Below are 15569 nucleotides of genomic sequence, written 5' to 3'. Positions count from 1 at the left end.
GAACTGACACTGAAAATAGCAAAGAAGGCGCACCGACTACTCACCCTAAATGCAATAATGTGCTCCTGCCCTCAACACCTTTTTTACATGTGCAACATCAAAAGCATCCCAACTGCTCCGCTGACCCGAAAGACTTTACAGAGGGTAGTTCAAACCTCCCGCTACAGCAATAGTCAGTTCTCCCCTTCACCATCAGAGAAACTTTACAGGGACATTAAGAGCCGCACCAACAAAGTAAAGAGCTGCTTCAAGCCTCTTGCCATGAGAATGCTGAATATGCTCTCCCTCCTGACAAACATAAACAGCTGACACAAACACAGTTGGCTTCTTTTTGGTTTGGTTTTGTTTCCACATTATTATTTTTCCCCCATTCAGTAAGCGATTTGAGGAGGGGATGCAATCCTTGCTGTTAGCACAATGCATGCCCCTTATTAACCTGCCAACCCCCCCCCCTCTCCATCCAGAGAGTGTGCAAGGGCAGAGGGGTTGTTTAGTTGAATATGTTAGTTTAGTCTGCCTGACTCATTGATTCTTTATCTGCCTGAGGTTTGTGCAAGTTAGAGTCTATGGCCCCCGACCATGGCTCTGAAATATCAGTTACCACGGCGCTGTCTGTGGTGCTGAAGTAGCAGACGGATTTGTACTACTGACTTTTTTTTCCATATAGCCTAGCAGTACTACACTACATTTTACACTACAAAACGCTCCAAAAAATCGTTTCTACTAGTAACAGCCCCTACGTTTGCTCCCTTTTACAGTGATCAGACTTAAGTGTTAGAAGTCAGTGCGTGAGTGCGTGCGTGCGTGCGTGCGTGCGTAAGGGTCAGAGAGCACAGGTCAGGCAGCAATTAGCGATTAGCAGCCGCTGCAACGATACATAATAACGTAATTTTAGTTTAAAAGGGAAATCAGCCGAAGTTATCTTTATTATGCTAGATGCAAACTGCAAAGATGATTCTAAAAACGAGCCGCGTCTGTCATGATCCGTCACCATGCACCAGCAAGTGGGCATTTTAAAAGCTGAAATAATGAGTGGATTAGTCACGCTTAGTCATGTTTCCATCAGCAAGAGAGGAATAACAGAAAACCTTGGATGTATTTTACCAACTTTCTTGGCTAGGAGAGTACAACATGGACAAGCACAGGAGCGTTACATTAGGTAAGAAACAGTGTGGTTTGACTACCGTTAACTTGTTAATAGCAATCAGCTGTCGAATCGGTGCTGATCGGGTCTGAGTCCAACATCTCGGTTCTGCACGGATCTAGGACCCAGCTTTCAGGTTCGGTTCCGGGTAGTAGAATACATTTTAGGGTATTTTGGGTGCGTTTTTTTTGTATCTGTGTACCCCTTGCGTCAAAGATAAACTTAAGGTCACCGCTAAACTGCTACAAAACTAATAAACACAACACAGTTGATTTCTGCTGACACATGTCAACATGTAGACCATGCTGCTTTGATGCGTCTTTAACGCGTGTGGTGAAGGATACGAAACTATTGTGACCTTTATCAAATAGTAAGTATAACATCAAAAGTTGTTATCCAACCACTTAGCCACCTTACATGTTTGAAAGTCTGAATTTTGGTCCCATCACAGCACCCAGACTGAACACAGATTCTGGTAAAAGACAACTTGTCTTTCATGTCTGTTCAATCTGATTTTAGTGCTGTGTTGTCCAAAGATCTGCTAGTGGAAAATTGGATTAAATAGGTGTATGTTTTATTCCCCTAAATTGGACTACTTTGTATCCACTGCAGCGATTGGACACAACTATACATGAACACCAAAGAAAAAAAATGTAATTGAGTTTTGTTTGAGAATATCGCAGTGTAAATGGTAGGTGAAGTCTTGTATTAGATTGCATAATACTTTGTTTGGCTGGTGGATTTATTGTATCTGCACTAGTGAGTTGTTTTTTTTGTAGTTGATCATAAAACTCTTTCGAACTTTACAAGAAGCATTTTTTTGTTTTTGTTTGTTGGACGAACTACCAAAATTCCCACTGGCACTACTTTACTTACTATATAGCGTATAGATAATTTATAAAAAGCAGTTATTCATAAAAATGATTCAAGCAAAAGTGTAAATGTGGCTGTAGCTCTGCTATGATTAAAAACCTTCGGTTTAGCCTGCCAATGCAATTTTACACTGGTCCAAATAGTAGTTATTAATCACATTAGTATTGCAAAAGGTTGACAGCAACCATTGTCTCTTAATTCATTCTGATTAATTCAATGGAGTTCAATAATTAAAATCATGAGTGTCTATTGGACACAGACATTTGCAACTAAAATGTTTATGGGGAAAAATGGATTGGAAGGAAATCAGACCTCTGCTAATAAAATGTATCCAATTGCGTCACTGATTTCTATCTGTTATGTTATGGTGATGATGTGGAATGTGACAGCCAACATCGCCGCTGTGATCCTTACAATACACCCACTGATTGCTATGGTTGAGACCGAAACCTTTTCTCACATTCAGTAAACACACACACACACACACACACACACACACACACACACAGCTTGTTGGAAATGCAATGATGAAGCAGAGATTTGTGCCTCCCACCAGGCAACAGCCCCTGAAGGCTGGGTGTCGTGTTGTGTAGTGCTGTGCCTGACCCACTGAGGCAGCAGGGTCACTCAATCAGACAGATAGAGCAACACTTTGGGTAACAGCAAACCTGAACACTTTAAAGCTGCAAGTTCTGCTGGTAATCTCAGAGCCTTCACTTTACTTTGGAGGGTAAGAGATGACCATCTTATGGAAAAGGTGGTGGTTTGAAGCCATCAATTGTCTTACAGTACATTTGCCAGCACTTTTTTCTTTGCACAATGGTTCTTCAGGGTAAGCCGAAGGGTTCTTTATTGATTCCACACTGGGCTGTTGGATTCTACTGCAAAGCTGTATTTCAGAGGAGGTCCAAGGGAAGTCTGAAGTCATTTGAAACAGGTCCAAGTCATAGACTTCAGTGAAGTACAGAATAAGTCTCAAGTCAGGTTATAAGTCCTTGAGGGCAAGTCACAAGTCAAGTCTAAAGTAAGTAAGTAAGTCATTTATTTGATATAGCACCTTTCACAGACAGAGTCACAAAGTGCTTCACACAAAAGACATTTGATTAAAATACATTAAAATCCAAAACAGAAAATAAACAAGCAACAACAAATGCAGTTCGAATGAGGATTAAAAGAATAAAACCCCAAATTACAAACATTAGACAAAAGCCCGTTGAAACAAGTATGTTTTCAGATGCTTTCTAAAAGCGTCAACCGAGACTGCAAGCTCGTTTTATGGTTCTGCGGAGGCTCCACGCAGAGCTTAAGTGGGCATAAGAGTAAGTGGCCTGATGTTTATACTTGTGCGCTGGTGTGTGCGTCGAGCCGGCATGTGTGTGGGCAGTGGGTGATAAAGCGAGGAAGAAGTGAGAGAGTGACGGCGATTAGCTTCGGAGCGAGTACCGACTCTAGAGTCAGAGTGAGAGAAACAAAGTGTCTCCCCTGTGCTTTCTGACCACGGTGGGAAACTGTAGCAGGAAAAGTTAACCCTCTCCTTGATTTCATGTTGTTTATGGAGAACCAGGAAATGAGTCGGGGGGGAAATGCAACGCTACCAAGCCACGGCCGAGCGACGTGCGTCACTGCGACGTGTAGTTACATTTTTCGAGAGGTGCACGTCAGGCTATGGCGTAGGGTCCGGCGTAGACGCAGAGGGGTCTGCGGGGTTACGCCGTCGATTCGACTCAGAACCATAAAACGACCATAAGGCTCTGTCATGCAGAGATGAAAGATCCCAGAATAAATGCATGTATTAGGTACTATGTACCAATATCGTCAGGGCGATAATCATTTTAAACTCAATGACAAAGTAGTTGCATCACATATGCAACGACTGCAAAATGTATGTAAAATTGCGAATGCAGGCATGGGTGCTAATGTCCCGTGCCGTCGTCCGTCTGAGGGGCTGTTGGCGTTCATTTTGGCCGACCTGACATGTTCGGTCGGCGGCAGGGCAGTCGGGACTCACCCGGAAATGTCGAGCGGAATGAGGTGACTAGAGTCTCTCAAAATCTGACGAAAATCTTTTAAACTGACCTTTGTTGATCTGAAATGAAGACAGATTCAGCAACTGCACGGCCTATTTCTCGCTTAAAATGTTTTCAGAAACATGTTTCAGTGAACTATTTTAGTACAGTATGAGATCGTATTCTGAACGGCCGCCATGACAGTCTGGCTTTGAATTTCCGAAACCCACGTGACGCGTTCGTCCAATCAGCTGCCGGTTTTAATTTCTTGGGCAACAATACAGAGTACAGAGTAGCCTGCTGCTATGGAGACGTATTACATTTCTCAAGTCGGTGTCGCCTCAGTGTGTTCCGAGGCAGTTTTTTGGACCTCAGGGACGCGACTGATCATTTCCACTGGCTTTTCTGCCGAGGGTCTGGTTCGTGTGTAAACAGCTTTAGATAACAGACCTAATAAACAGACAGCAGGTTGTGTGTCTATCATCAGTTTCTTAACAAAAGTGGTCTTTCATAGTCATGCCACAGGAGGTGAAACGTTTTAAAGCACTGCAAAGAACCTTTAGCCTATCCATATGTTTATTTCTTATCAAAGACTGCTTTTGTATTGAGTTCTTAAATTGATTTCATAAGCAGGTGTTTTCCACCAGCTGTCATAAAGAAAACACCTGCTTCTACATCGCTGATTATGGTGCTGCTACATTTGCAACCCTTGAAGCTGTAGTGCGTAGTTTCTGCCCCCGCCCCCCCTTCCTCCATGCAGTTGCTAGTAGCCATGGTAGCCAAAGAGGACACAGAGGATTAAAAAAACATGATGGACTCTTTAGAAGAGGTAATTATCTTGACTCGAGTTTCTGCGGGGGAAAGTCACCGGATGACACAGTCTTCTGAACATAGTCATACTGACAAATACAGAGAGAGTTGTGTAGAGCTGATAGTCTTGATTAGCTTTGTATCAACTCATTTGGCAATGGCTTGAATGTAACGGACGTTTATTAATATCAAAACGTTACGCACTAAAGCTTTGAAAGTTTCAGTAGAGAACGTACAGCAACAGTTTCCTGCTGTGTGTGATTTCATGCGGCTTGTCTCATACTCTTTATCGCCCTTAATGAAGTGTTCTCTGAAGACATAGATAGGCTAACGTCACGAGCCGTGCAAAGTTTTATTTGGGGATTTATAAGGGGACCCTATGGCATCCCTTTTGGTTCATTTGGAACTTTATTGTTTAAGGGTTTGCTTGCATTATTACAGATTGATAATTTTAGCACATTTGGGCAAAGTCCATGAATAATAGAGTTTCTTATCGTTCCTGGTAGAATAATAAAAAGGAATCAATCGTAATCTTCAATATTTAACAGGAAAGAGAAACAGCTCTGCGCATAACATAAATGAGGAACGAGCACATGAATAAGGATTCATTATTGGATTCATTTATATGCCAAACACATTGTCAGAGGTTAGTCAAGTCTCAACTGTACAGTTTGGGGAAGGTAGACAGACAAATGGACGTCAGCATTGTGTTATTGCTTGCTAATTTTGCTCTAATTGCAACAATAAAGGCAACAGTTATGTTGCCAAATGTTATGTGACATCGTGGTGGCTGGTGGCTGGGACTCCCTACCGTCAGTGGAAAGTCTTTCATGTTGAGTTTTATTTTGACTACATGGATGAGTGGGTTCTCCAAAGCTGCTTTAAAGGTCCCATGACATGGTGCTTTTTGGATGCTTTTATATAGGCCTTAGTGGTCCCCTAATACTATATCTGAAGTCTCTTTCCCAAAATTCAGTCTTGGTGCAGAATTACAGCCACTAGAGCCAGTCCCACAATGAGCTTTCCTTAGTATGTGCCATTTCTGTGTCTGTAGCTATTGAGGAGGAGGGGGGGAGGGGGGGGCAAGGTGGAGGGTGGGGGTGTGGACTTGACCAACTGCCACTTTGCTTGTTTGCAAGCCATGATACCCAGAGCAGGATACCCAGGGCTCGGTTTACACCTATCGCCATTTCTAGCCACTGGGGGACCATAGGCAGGCTGGGGGAACTTATATTAATGTTAAAAAACCTCATAAATTGAAATTTTCATGCCATGGGACCTTTAAAAAATGTATCCATCCTTCAGTGTACAACTGAACAAATCTGTTAGATGAGGAACCCCTCCATGATAAGTTTATGAACTGATAAATAAAACAAACCACATGTTTTGGCATTCCTTATTTATATCAGCAAATATCTTGCCTTGATACTGTGTGACGCATGGGTCAAAACTTCAGCAAGTAGTTCATCTGGCCAATCCAGCGTGTGTGAAAAGACACTTATTTTATTATTTTTTGTCCTTTATCTGTACAGCTGCAGTGGCTTTGATAAGGCAGGCGAGTGATGCCTTACGCAGCATTTTTCAACGGGTAATTGTGCGCTACCACTGAGGAATAGATAAGTATGAGTCAAACAGAGGCTAGTGAGAAAGATTTATAAACGGGATGAGCCTGTATCCCTTTATTACCAACACAGAAAGTCTTACACTCCTTTTAAGCACGTATGAAGTTTGTGTAACGTTCAGCTCTTTTGGTCCTATTCCAAATGTCAAAAGGAGATGAGGGAAAGGTTGTTGATACAGCAGACCACTGTTTGCCTCAGCCCTTTCTCATTTCCAATGTTTAGCATCATAGTTTGCAAATGGTTGCTATAAATTTGGGTAATGGACTACAAGCTTAAAGGTCCAATGTGTTTCTCCCATCTAGCTTTGAGCTCATATATCGCAATCTACTCTCTCGCACCACGCAATTCAAAGTATGTATTACAGCTACGGTAGCCTTCACGCTTCAAAAAGCCGGTCTCTTGCTCTTTTCAATATGCTTTTTCTATTTCTGGGCGAAGAAGAAGACTCCTGTTCCTGAAATTTGGATTTTGAAATCGAGTTCTCCTCCATGTTTCCTTCTTAAAACTTGCCGCGGCCGGGAAGCTACGATACCCATTAGCAGTGTTGGGGAGTAACGGAATACATGTAACGGCGTTACGTATTTAGAATACAAATTATGAGTAACTGTATTCCGTTACAGTTACAATTTAAATCGTTGGTATTTAGAATACGGTTACATTGTTGAAATCAATGGATTACATGACGATACTTCTCTGTTTCACGAGTTTATTCACTCTGACTAAATTAAGGCAACTCTATGCATTTTCCAGAAGCCCCGATATGAAATCGAAAAAAATAGCTATTTGCGTGATCAGTCACAATGGAGTCGGAACCGGCACGACAGAGCCAGGACAGGAATAAGTTTCTATCTTGGAAATTCAAACAGCATTTCACATTAAAGAACGAACAGGGAGAATGAAATATAACTGTGCAGTGCAACCTCTGCTTGCCAGCAACCAACCTGCTTTCAGCGTCCAAATTACTCCACCTCCAACCTGAAGAAGCATCTTAAAGTAAGCTATTTTTTTAATTAGCCAGGTGTAGTCGTCTGCTGTAGTTTTACTGGTCACCTTGCTATTTTAACGTTGACGTGCGACTTTACATTCTCCTACGTGCTGATTTACTAGCTCCAGAGCCGTTTAAAGACTGACTATAGCCCCGTTTTACATGCTAGCTAACGTTAGCTAAAATTATTTCGTGTTCGTAGCAAGACTGCGGTTAGATTTTTGTAGTATGCAGTTCGGGCAACCAATACAATAATCTATCTGCTTGTTCAGGTACACATTCAGCTAGTTGGAATAAAAAGAACACATCATTATAGGCCTGTTTAGTAAGCTGGATGTGATAGCTGCATTCCTACACTTTTAAAACGCAATTCAATGTGGAAGTAATCCTGAAGTAATCCAAGTATTCAGAATACGTTACTCAGATTGAGTAACGTAACGGAATACGTTACAAATTACATTTGTGGGCATGTATTCTGTATTCTGTAACGAAATACGTTTTGAAAGTATCCTTCCCAACACTGCCCATTAGCAGCATCAGCAGCACCTGTGAGTTTATCATGTGACAGCGAAAACGCGAAAGGCGGAGCAGTATGTCCTGTATGTCCCTTACCGGCTAACGCATTTCAAGATGTCGCATGAATATGGAGCATCTACCCCAGTTCATGTGAATGCAAATGTAAAATTTCAAGCCAATAGGAATACTTGGAATTGATGGTGGTGGTAAATATTCATGAAAAATGACATGTTTGTGAACGGGCAACACAGATTTTGCTTGTCGTGTTAATTGTCATATACTGGCACACGTCTGTTAGAAATTGAGGGAAGTATATTTTAGCAATAATTAAACAAGGTAATCCTGACCTCTATTGTTCTTTTGGGAACTTCATAGTCATTTTTAGCCCATCTAATTAGAATGAAGAGATGATAAGAGAACAGGGGAAATAAGAAGTGTCAATGGTCAAGAGTATGACTTGAGGAGTCTACTTCATGACAGGAGGAGTAAAGTTTGATACTGTATCATTTCAGGTGGTAGGTGTCCTTACAAAAAAGTCTGGGTCTTTTCTCATCGACATCTTGTAGTTCAGGGCAACTGTTCAACTGCAGGTATCTGTAGCAACAGTATTTGCTAGCAATTAACCCTAATCCTAACTGGGAAAAGGGACTATTGTCATTGCTATGACCACTTTAAAATGGTTGTTTGAATTGTATTTTATAACAATGGAAAGTGGTTGCTTGTAGGGATGGACCCGCAGAAAATGATCAACTGTTTAACCATCTTTCCACTCATTGTTGTCATTGTGTCTTGTACTGTTTTGATTCACTTTCACCTTTCTCAATGGCGTCCTTTCCATTTATCTGCAGTAAGCACCGTGTTTTCAGCTAAAAGCTCAAAAACCTACCTAATGGAGGAAAGACAAAGTTTGCAAAAAGCTGGTGAGCGTAGTACAGCATTTAGCTGCTAAACAGCCAGTTATTCTGTTAGTGGAAAACCAGAAAGCAGAGCTAGAAGGAGAGTGAATGTTGGACTTGTATACATCTGGTGGCCACCAGTGGTGGAGGAAGTACAGAATCTCAGTACTTAAATGTCCTATGACATGATGCTCTTTGGATGCTTTTATATAGGCTTCAGTGGTCCCCTAATACTGTATCTGAAGTCTCTTTCCCGAAATTCAGTCTAACATAGCAACAAGTTTCCTTACCTCAACATACTTATTCAAATTTGAAGGAGAGTACTTGAAGGCCAGCCGCTAATTTTTTCAGGGCAGGCATAGCTTACATAGGAACCTCCACGATTCTTTTTTTGCTCCTGTAATTTCGAACAATTCTTGTAAACACGGCCACAGGTGGCTTATTGATTCAGGCTCAGACTCCTCAGACTCTATGCAGCCGTTGGAAAAGCGGAAGCTGGGGCCAGTCTCTAGAATCTTTGGTTAGAAGGATCATATCTGATTGGGTCCAGAGCCTTATAGGGCTCTGATTGGGTCAAAGATTAGCATTCTAGAATCTTTTGGTAGCAACCCATATATATCTAAGGCAACCAAACTTCTCTGGTGACACAAACGTGTGACGGTCAGGAAGACGTTTTGGCAGGGGGAAAAACTGATCCGAAAATTTAACAGAACATTGTAGAAATGTAGTGGAGTAGAAAATATAGCTAATTGCTGCAAAATGTAACAAAGTAAAAGTCAAAAGTATGCACTATTGATTCTACTTAAGTAATGTACAGATACGTGAAAAATGTACTTAAGTACAGTAACAAAGTATTTTTACTTTGTTACATTCCACCACTGGTGGCCACGAACACAACTCCAGATGAATGCTAATGGTGCCTGCTGGATGTATATATAAGGAAGTCAATGTTGTGTTTGCAGCTTGTTGCGCTGCCCCCAAGTGGCCAAAAAAACAATTATTACAGTTTTTTTTACTGATGACATTTTAAATAGAGCTTCTTTGTTTAGCACGGTGTAATACACTCAGATGTTTTCAATCATAGAAAATAAAAGATTTGCCCTCTTGCTTGTCCACTATCAGAACACCTCATCCAGCATTATCACTTACTTAATACTGAAAGCATAGATCAAAAAGACCAAACAACCAAAATATTTAATGCAATCCAGTTAATCCTGACACCCACAAAACCTTGCCGAAACCTCAAAGTTCATCCACAAATACAAAGTTCACTGTAAGACCTGTTGTCAGATGTACACAAAAAATCCGACTTCCAAAGCGTTAGACACACAAAGGTGTTATACTGTATTCTTCTTATCTGACGCATTAATGCAAATAGCCAATAAAAAAAACAAAAAACAAATAAGTCAAGTGAATAGCCACTTCTGTCTTGCCTGTTGATACCTCCGTCAATGTTGACTATAATAACCACAATGCCCCAACCAAACATTAAATCACAATTTATATGTAATGAAATCAAGCTCATCACGTCTGCACTGATTGATTCTAGACTAAATTGCTGCCTGGCATTTGCAATTTCATTCACTCACGCTCGCAGAGAGAGAGAGAGAGAGAGTGTATGTGTGTGTGTGTGTGTGTGTGTGTGTGTGTGTGTGTGTGTGTGTGTGTGTGTGTGTGCGTGTGTGTGTGTGTGTGTGAGTGAGATATTGAAAGCAGAGCGGGAGAGCGTGCAGGGCAGGGGGAAAGGCAAGTAGTTAGAGAGAAACATGAGGGCAGGGGAGTGATTTGTTTGTTTTACGGGACCTGAATGCATCGTAATTCAGTGAGACATCTGAGGAGATGGGGGGGTGGGGAGGGGATAAATGAAGTTTGTGTTGAAGAGGAAGCGATCCATTCCAAAATGCAATTGATGTTTATTAAAAAAAAAAAAAACAATACTCTATATTCATGATTTTATATCCGAATATTAAGATGATTGAATCCTCAGTCTAACCTTCATGTGGGGAAGTATTGAGCTCATGCTGCAAAGTCGACTGATCTAACTCAAGTGACAGAACCGTGATAGGATGTGACATGATGTTGATCTACCTTATGATTTCCAGTGTGTGGCTTTAGAAGTACTGCTGTACCTTTTAGTTTAAGCATGGTTAAGGACTCTAATACATTCCGAGGGGCCCTGAATGGGCTTTGAAAGATGTGGTTTGACCACTAACTAGAGGACCTACTGCACATGGAGTGAGGGCACCTTGGCCACAGACTCAGACAGAGACACAGTGGTCTAATTAAGAAATGTGGCAAGAAGGAAGAGAGCCGACTGGCAGAAGTCCCAGTGGTAAACAGAGTCTAAGATGAGACAGATGTAGAGATTTCCCCTGTCTGTCTGTCTGTCTGTCTGTCTGTCTGTCTGTCTGTCTGTCTGTCTGTCTGTCTGTCTGTCTTTCTGGCCCTATACACTCTGTTCACCACTGGCGAGACCCAGAGTCTGAGACTTCTTTACATTCCTCTCTGTCTTGTCGCCACTGGTCTTAATTAGCCATTAACCACGATGTCTTTGTCTCGGACAAAGGTGCCCTCAGTCTTCACTTAATGCAGTTGCTATAGTTGGTGGCTTAAAGTCTGTCCCACTCACACTGAACAGAGGAGACGATCTACTTCATCGCCTTCCTGTCAGACCAAGTTAATGTGTTTGCTGTCGTAATGCTCTTCATGCATTCAGCCCTGGTGCACTTGATATTCCTCCATGGTAGGTTGAGCTGAAAGGGCCATTTTATTTCACATGCGTTGACCTGCTACATAGTGTCCATGTTTTGTCATTCTAAAGGTTTTTCAAAATTCGGCCTAACTGCCATTGACAAAGCTCAATTGTGAACTTTTTTGAGCTGAAGGTAATTTGTAGTCTGCAGTGCCTGCGCCTATACATGGCTTCACACCAACCTGCATGTTGTGAGAAGGATGGAATGGCACAGCTGAAATTTGACATGTGTTCAGAAGTTACAGTAATCATAATGCTTGCAGAAAGCACCTCGCTTCCGTTTGCCATCCATGCCACCAATGAGATTGGACACTGACTGCTAGAGTTTTGGTGTAATTCCTCTGCCTGCCACTTTCACTTTCATTTATAGTTTATAGCTTTGTTTACTCATCTACTCTCTCTCGTGTGGCCTCTTCTTGCTAGCGCTCAGGTTTTCTTTCTCTGTCTTCCTCTCATTCATTTCTCACCAGAGGTGTCAAGTAACGAAGTACAAATACTTCGTTACCTTACTTAAGTAGAAATTTTGAGTATCTATACTTTACTAGAGGAATTATTTTACAGCATACTTTTTACTTCTACTCCTTACATTTTCACGCAATTATCTGTACTTTCTACTCCTTACATTTTAAAAATAGCCTCATTACTCCTATTTCAGTTCGGCTTGTTTTTATTCCGGCTCGTCATCGTTCAAAAAACCGCACACAAAAAAAACCTATCCAGATAAATCGCGCCATCCGGAGAGAGTGAATTTGATTGTGGTTGGATGAGAAGTATAAACATATCATTCCGACACCCTATTGGTTTGTGCACCTGTACAGACCCGGTGCTAATACAGCACCGGTGTCTTAACGACCGTTATCTACCGGACCGAATAGCAACGCGGATTTCGGTGCCTTATTTAGGTGCCACTTAAACGCCTGCGCTTCTCTCTGATGCTCCGAAAACGGACGTTAGAGGGAACTGAAACATCGCCGCACGGGACGCTAGTTAACACTACACTCGACAGCAGGTAACATAAGCCTACCGTTAGCTAGCAGCTGGAGTAAACACGGTTAAAATGCTGACAGCTAAACGTGTAAAAGTGTGTCTGTATTTCACTGGAGAGGATTGTAACACCAGACTGTAAGTTATTGTTATTACATTTTTAATAAATCCCTTAAATTTGACTCTGTGGCCTTAGCAATACACAAGCCATTCTTTAATGTCGCCTTGATGTGCTCCTTTTTTTTAGATAAACATTTAATTGTTTTATATTTTTGAACATACAGAACAGACAAATACAATTGAACAAGGTGCTCCTTTTTTTGTGTAGGGGGGGTAGTGCACTATAGGCCCCTGTGGGGCCTTAATGGCATTTTTTTCCCCCTTACATTACTTTTACTTTTATACTTTAAGTAGTTTTGAAACCAGTACTTTTACACTTTTACTTAAGTAAAAAGCTTGAGTTGATACTTCAACTTCTACAGAAGTCTTTTCAAACCCTAGTATCTATACTTCTACTTGAGTAATGAATGTGAATACTTTTGACACCTCTGTTTCTCACTCATTTTTCTACTAGGTAGCAGTTCGTATTTGTGTGTAAGGAGGAATACAAACAGAAAGATCACACCTGAACCAAAACATACATACTGCAAACAAACTGCAGGTTCACATGCTTGTAATGTGCTACCCTGTGTTCTTCACTGCTTCTTCGGTGTGCAGCGGTTCTGGTGTCAAGGTGTAAATTACTATCGACATCGTGATATGGACCATGGCTTCAAGTAAAGTACCTTTTTATTATAGGTTTTTGGCCTAAAACAGTCACATGTGCCCGTTTAGGCACCGGCACTGTATTAAAAGTATCGTTTTAGCACCGGTATCAGAAAAAACCCAAACGATACCCAACCCTATCACCAACACACCTGTCGTCACTCCATTTATATGTAGTCACATCACATCCCTGTCTCCCTACAACAACAGCAGGATAATAGCCCCTCGGATATGAAATCAACACCTTTTTTTTTTCAGATGGAAGAATCAGAAAATAGACACATGTAGAAAAAAATGAGTGTTTGCCAAGAATCTAAGTCCAAAACTATTCTTATCTTTCAATAGGGGATTTGGAGGACTGTCATCACTGACGTACTTGATTGTACTGTGCAATTACTATAACGTGAATCGTCTCCTGTGAACCCTGTGATTTAATCTTGGCTCCAGTGGTGCTGTACAGTTAGCAGCTATTGTCCACAGTGACAACTATTATCATTACAACTCTCTTGTCTGTCTTCACAGCAGGCTGAATGCAAACTGGAGCTACCCCAACCACATGTTATCATCCAGGTTTAGGCTGCTAGCTCAAATTCTGATGTATTGGTAACGAATGACGTACGTTAAAATGTGTTATTGTGCTTTTCATGAAGGAAGAATAACAAAAAATATGTAATGCATTGATGCACTAGCCCTACTTAAAATCTGTTTTAGTTCAGACTGGTACTTTATGATGGATGATGTTATATTTTTAGCGTTGCTACGAAGAGATCTTTCTTTACTACCTTATCGTTTACCAATCCTGGCATCTTTTGAGGAGAATATTAACCATGAATATGTATAATATATTGTATGTGAAAAAATAAGTTGACAATTTCTTTTTATGGCCCTAAGTAATGCAGGTATTTACTTCAGGTTGCTTACATCCCCAATAACCTTGGGCAAAAAAAAGTCCATGAATAAAGCCCTTGCTGTACCGCTTACTGCTACTCATTACTCTCGTTGCTGAAAGCATACAGTATTAATTGGAGGCGACTCGGATGATCAACGTTTCTCTCCCCTCAGATCTTCTCTCATCTGGACTATGGTGGAGGAACAGCTACTAAATCAGCGCATTTTCATGAATGGGTGCATATGATATCGTTGCTGTAGCACAACAGTTCATACGATATCCCACAAAATTACGGCAACAGCCGGCTGGTTCCATGAGTTTAGCACTCCTTAAAGTTAATTTTAGCGACCACACCCCCGCTTGAAAGCCCTGATGCGGATCTTTGTGGTCTTGTAAAGCAGAAGTCAAATGTGGTGCATACACTAATAAATGTGTGGAATACACATTAAAGTGCATTACTTTTCATAGCTATATGTACGAACGGTTCATGAGAACGGCCTGACTAAATTGATCTTGAAATGAGATTGTTTTGTCATCTATCTATATATAGTTTTTAGTAATCCTACAATTAGTCCTAGTAACCATGTAATAATCCTGCAGTTATAATAGAAACCTGTTTCCATTTCTTACCAAAGCTGAGCAGCGTAGCTGAGTCAGTAGCAGTGTTACGGAGCCAGTTCCAATCTGGGTCACAGTGTGAGTCTGAAAAGAGAAAAGAGAGTAATGAAAAATCTGACTTTCAGTGAACTGAAAGGGCCGAGTCGGTCAACAGCTTTATTGTTTTCTGGGCCAAATTTACATTTCAATGGGTTTGGCAGAGGTCCTAGTTTCAGAGAGGTAAGACAGTGTTCAGAGTTGATGAGCAGGAGGAACACTGGAAATTTGCTTTTTCTGGTCTTTGCCCACATTTTGTTGACAGCAAGCACAGGATTAATTTTGTTCAGCCGGTGCTTGACCTATAGTGATTTAATTTAAGTCTGCAAAGAAGTATCCTTTTCACACACCGTCCAGGCTGCCATATGTAAGGAAATTCAAAGATACAATGCAGACAGCTGCTCTCTGCTGACCAACACTCAATCCCCATCAGCCGCAGAAATAATTGAACTGGTAGAGAGATATCGAAGAGAATTTCAGCGCCATTTGCTGCTGAAAGACACTGACACAGAAGTCCGAAAGAATAATAGTGTTTACCGTGGAGTCTGTTTGGCGTTGGTAATGATGCTTGTTGGGAGAAGATGAAGGGTAGCCTTCTTTTCACTGCTGAGAGTTGCTGTTGTTGGAAGCTGTCAATGAATATATAGTAGCCTGCTGTTTGGGAGCTCAGGAT

General features: G+C 41.3%; 1 protein-coding gene across 1 annotated transcript in view; it reads left to right on the top strand.

The window, feature by feature from the left end:
- Positions 1–1138: 1138 nt before the first annotated feature.
- LOC120546041 (matrix metalloproteinase-17-like) overlaps positions 1139–15569 on the top strand; it is a 135920-nt gene continuing 121489 nt past the window's right edge. The window contains exon 1 of the mRNA XM_039780792.1: positions 1139–1159. The gene's annotated coding sequence lies outside the window, so the exon portion shown is untranslated. The remainder of the gene's footprint in view (positions 1160–15569) is intronic.

The sequence above is a fragment of the Perca fluviatilis genome, chromosome 17, assembly GCF_010015445.1.
Source record: "Perca fluviatilis chromosome 17, GENO_Pfluv_1.0, whole genome shotgun sequence".
Classification (NCBI taxonomy): domain Eukaryota; kingdom Metazoa; phylum Chordata; class Actinopteri; order Perciformes; family Percidae; genus Perca; species Perca fluviatilis.
Note: the sequence above shows the minus strand (reverse complement) of the source record. Positions and strands in the feature narration are given on the sequence as shown.